This window comes from Urocitellus parryii, chromosome 5 (genome assembly GCF_045843805.1).
Source record: "Urocitellus parryii isolate mUroPar1 chromosome 5, mUroPar1.hap1, whole genome shotgun sequence".
Classification (NCBI taxonomy): Eukaryota; Metazoa; Chordata; class Mammalia; order Rodentia; family Sciuridae; genus Urocitellus; species Urocitellus parryii.
Genome location: NC_135535.1, coordinates 10,943,077 through 10,948,042, shown reverse-complemented (window position 1 = coordinate 10,948,042; position 4,966 = coordinate 10,943,077). Strand labels below are relative to the sequence as shown.

The 4,966-nt window shown below is 48.1% G+C and overlaps 1 non-coding gene across 1 annotated transcript; it reads left to right on the top strand.

Moving 5' to 3' along the window:
• The first annotated feature begins 1,946 nt into the window (after positions 1-1,946).
• On the top strand, positions 1,947-2,053 carry LOC144255197 (U6 spliceosomal RNA). The gene has a single exon (XR_013343684.1). It is a non-coding gene; the product is annotated as a U6 spliceosomal RNA (small nuclear RNA).
• The last annotated feature ends 2,913 nt before the right edge of the window (positions 2,054-4,966 follow it).

Below are 4,966 nucleotides of genomic sequence, written 5' to 3'. Positions count from 1 at the left end.
GCGCCAGGGACTTCTAACGTATAGAAGATTCGTTTACAGGGTCTCTCCTTTAATTCATTGCACCCATTGATTTCCTAACTTGGTATTTATTATTGGAATGAGTTCTACTTGGTCTTAGATTCCTTAAAAAAAAAAAAAAAAAAACTGCTGGATTGGATTTGCTGATATTTCACTGATGATTTTGCGCCTGCATTGATAAGTAAGTGTAGCCAGTAGATCTCTTTTTGTGTTGCCTTGATCAGACTTGGGGAATATGGAAGAAAAAGTTACAAACAAAAATAATAAAGAGCATTGCTTTATCTTTGGACTTTCAAGATTTAACACCATTTGAAAGTTCTGGTAAAGTGCAGCAGGATTTCTCTTTTTGATTTTTAATTGATACATAATAGTTGCACATACTTATAGAGTATGCTGTGATACTTTGATGCATGAATGTGTAGTGCTCACGGTAATTATATATCCATCACCTTGAACATCGATCATTTCTTTGTCAAGAACATTCAAAATTCTTTCTTCTTACTATTTTGACATATACAATAAATTATTGGGAAAGATAGTCAATCTACTGTGCTACAGAAGGGAATTTTTCCCTCTCCCCTTACTGGGTTTTTGACCCCATAACCACCCTCTGTCCCCGCCACCCCACTCCCATATTCTCGGCCTCTCTCTAGTAGGGGGACATTCGAGCGTCTGCTTATATAAGATCAGCTTCCATAGATGAGGGAGCAGGGACAGTTCTGCCTTTCCCTGCCTGGGTACTTCATGTAGCATGATGTCCCCCAGCTACCGTCCACGGAGGTGATCCAGTCTCTGAGGATCATGAGTCTTTAAGAATTTTGCCGAACTTTCAGTTGAGTCATTTATGTAGACCAGCATCATTTTTGGAGCTATCATCAATTTTCATGAACTGTGTCATTTAGCCTGAACGATGTTTCACAAGCACTTGAGACAAGTAAATTATTCAAAGAGTCTTAATATGTGTCACTAAGAATAAATGGTGTGTTTATAGCATCAAGGGATCTCTTCCCCCGACCCCAGGCAGGAGTTTGAGTTCAAGCAAAGCAAAAGTGGGGGGTGGGGGGTGGGGGTGGACTTTGAGCCCCTGCCCCCCCACCAGGTTCCGAGGAGCACCGAGCTGACCTCCAGTGCAGAGAGGACCTTGCCCCCAGGTCCAGATTCTCTTTCTAAAAAGGGGCCTGCGTGCTTTCTCCCCACAATCCCAGGATGGGAAGCTGCACTGAACCAATTGGGAAGATTTCCCCCACCTCAACCTTCCCAGGTTCTAAGAAATCGCACGGGGATTATCTGTTATTTCAAAGTAATTTGCCCCCTAAGAACTCACAATTTTAAATGAGCTTAAAACCTTTAAAGAGCTTGCCCGCTAAGCCTTGGAAGACTGATGTATTTATAAGTGGTTTATTATTAAATAAGCTTTTCTATTTTTTTTTCTATGATTGTGCTGTTTTCCGGTATTTTCCATTTAAAGGAGACTGTGGGTTTCCGGAAACACTCATCAGTGCCAAGGCAAAATATTGTACAGGTTAATTGTACATTTCATTTAGATTTTACAAATATCGGCATCAAACTCCATGTCATGTTTTCTAACACTGTATTAACTTTCTCCCTGTGGCAGTATGTACTTTTTTCATTTGTACATTATATGCTTTTGCTTTCTTTTAAAATTCTGATAAGCTGGGCACCGCGGGCACACCTGTCATCAGAGAGACTAGGGTGGCCGAGGCAGGAGGGTTGGAAGTTCAAGGCCAGCCTGGGCAACCCAGCAAGACTCTGTCTCAAAATAAAAAAGGGCTGAAGATGTATCTCAGCGATAGAGCATCTGCCTCGGGTGTGCAAGGCCCTGGGTTCAATGCCCAGTACCACCAAAAAAAAAAAAAAAAGAAAAATGTAGACAAAGGAAGGATAAAGGCATATAAAATACTTGGAGAGTGCTCGCTTCGGCAGCACATATACTAAAATTGGAACGATACAGAGAAGATTAGCATGGCCCCTGCGCAAGGATGACACGCAAATTCGTGAAGCGTTCCATATTTTTTTGAATGTATACATAAATATGTGGTTTTTGGTTATTGCAAATACAATTTTTGTTATGATTTTATTTTTATTTTTGTTTAATGTTAGTATATAACAATGTCATTTATTTGTTCTTTGTGCAAAACACATAAAGTTCATTATTTTAAAAACAAAAAAATAAATAAATAAATAAAATAAAATACTTGGAGAATAACGTTTTGGATACCTTCCCCGAGTAATGCACACGTGCACTCATTCACTAGGTGTTTTCTAAACCAGGAGCAGAGAGAGACCTGGTTGTGGCCTCCTGGGTATTAACATGCCACCTCACTGGGTCACTATGTCCATCCCCGGGAGCATTCCTCCATGGAACCTGAGAACTCAGGATGGCATGCCCCACGGAGGACCTGGGGGGCGCCTGACTTGCCGGGGTCCAGGTAGAGACTGGGAGGTGGTAGGCTGGTCCTGAGAAGGAGGGGACCGCAGGAGGGTCCACCGTGACTGATCGTAGGTGGCCCAAGGGAAGGGGACGCAGGCTCGGAGCAGAGGCCTCTTCCGCCCACACTTCAGGGATGGAGAAATGGAAGGAAGTAGGAAGTGGGGGTGGGGTGGGGGGGCTCCTTCCTCAGAGATGGAGCTGGCTGTGGGGGGAGGGGAGCTCCCTCGGCCCAGCACTGTGGCAAACGTGTCCCATCAGGGATCACGGTATGACACGGGAGTTCTCTCAGGGAATAATGGCGATGTCACATTGAAAGAAAAAGAAATTGAAAAAAACAGATCAGTAGGTAATTTACAGAAAAACTACAACTCATCAATAAAAATGTCCCAGAACAGGACTTTCCCACTCGCCCTGTTCCCTGGCCACCCCACTCCTGGTCGGGAGAAGCTTGTGGCAATTCAAACACGGTGTTTGGCATAAAAGCAGATCAGAGTTATGCTCTGACCAGTGCTCGGCACCGGCACATTGACCAGGGTTCGTTCAGGAAAGCAAAGCCCTGTACACATGGTGGGTGTGAGGAGTAAATGGGGGGCTGACGATATTGATGGAAGGGGAAAGAAAGCCAAGATGGGGGACGTATGGCAAAGACCTCACCAGGTGGCTGGTTCTGGAGTTTTCATGAAGCTGCGAGCCTCATTCACACAGAGTGGCTGCATCTGCTCCCTGAGAGCCATGGCTCCCCACCGCTCCTGCACTCCCCGCCGGCCTCCTGGGGTGCCTCATCTTCAAACAGTCCACACTGAAAAGGCTTCTGGGAATCGTAGAAAAGACCTCAACTGGGGTGATGCCCGTTGATTCCGACCCATCGACGCTGTCCACCTGGACCCACACGCCCACGCCACCCGTCTCTGATTTCCAAATAGAGGCATATGACGATCCAGCCCTCCTGCGTGAAGCCCAGCTGCGCTCACTCTCGCCCCCAGAAGACTTCTCCAAGGTGTCATTCACCTCCAACTTTTCCTAACTCTGTCACGAAGCCCCCTCAATATCTTAAAAATAAACGTAGAGCCAGGCATGGTGACGCACGCCGGTAATCCAAACAACTCAGGGAGTCTGAGCAGGAGGATTGCAAGTTCAAGGCCAGCCTCGGCAATTTAGGGAGACCCTTTGTCAAAATAAAAAATGAAAAGCGCTGGGGATGTGGCTGAGTGGTAGAACACTGGCCTAGCGCCCAGCAGGTCTTGGGTTGTACTGCAGAGAGAAAAAAAAAAAAAAAATATATATATATATATATATATATATATATATATATATAGAGAGAGAGAGAGAGAGAGAGAGAGAGAGAGAGAGAGACTCAAAGAAGAACAAGGCAAATTTAGGTGACAGTATTTTAACGCTGAGTTTCAAACTGGAGATGTCTCTGGAGATGTCTCTGGAGAATCCCCTGAAAGACCCTCAAACGGTTCAGGTCAGGGTCACAAACAGAACTGACCCGGCTGCTGGGCCAGGCGTCAGGTCCTCCTAGAGTTCTGATCAATAATAAAACAACAACATAGAGGGAGGCTGGCCGGCCCCCCGCCCTCTCCTCTGCACCCAGCCCCGCGGCCTCGCTTGCCAGGACCACTTCTCCCACGCCCGTCCCCTGACCCCCTGCCTGCTGCCAGCACCTGGCCTGGCTCTCCTCCGGGCTCTCCACCTGACAGGGTGACCACACGGTCCTTTATGGTTTTGGGGGGTGGGAGACGGGGTCTTGCTCTGTGGCCTGGGAGACGGGGTCTTGCTCTGTGGCCTGTGTGACGGGGTCTTGAGCTCAGCGGCCCCAGCGACCGTCCCCCTCAGCCTCCTGTGCCCGGGGCCTGCAGGTGCACCCCACCCCGGGCCACCACACGGCTCTCACAGGCGGCTGTATCTGGGTGATTCTCTACTGTTACCACCAAGCGTGGGGACATTACAATACACGTGTGTTGCGATGACCCCTGTTCTGTCCAGGTCGGAGGGGCCCTGGGCAGTGCGGAACGCCCCCGGCCTGCTGGGCTTGTGGCGGGAGCAGCTCCAGGGTCCAGCTGCAGGGCGGCAAGCCGCACGATGGGCCTTGGTCACCTCCTGTCGCAAGCCCCCCTCGATCAGAATCAGGAAGCAAGTGTCCGCTGGCCTGCCAAGGCCAGTCCTGGCCCCAAGTAGGAAGCCAAAACAGTCCTCCCCAAAATAGGACAGACACGGAAACGTGTGGCCGCTCGGCCTCCCTCCCTGGGCCCTGAAGCAGGCCAGAGGGTCACCAGGACCAAAGGTCCTTCTGCCCTTCTCCTTTTTGCTGCCCAAAGTCCAAATGTCGATTATTTTCAGGAAACTCTTGCTTCTCAGCTCAGAAATGGCCAGAGGAATCTGCCAGCAGCTTTCTTCTCATAGATTTACCTTATAGATTTTCCACCTCTGATACCTGGGCCTTGTCATTCCTCTAAAATGTATTGTTCTCTTTTGAAATATGATTTAAGGTGA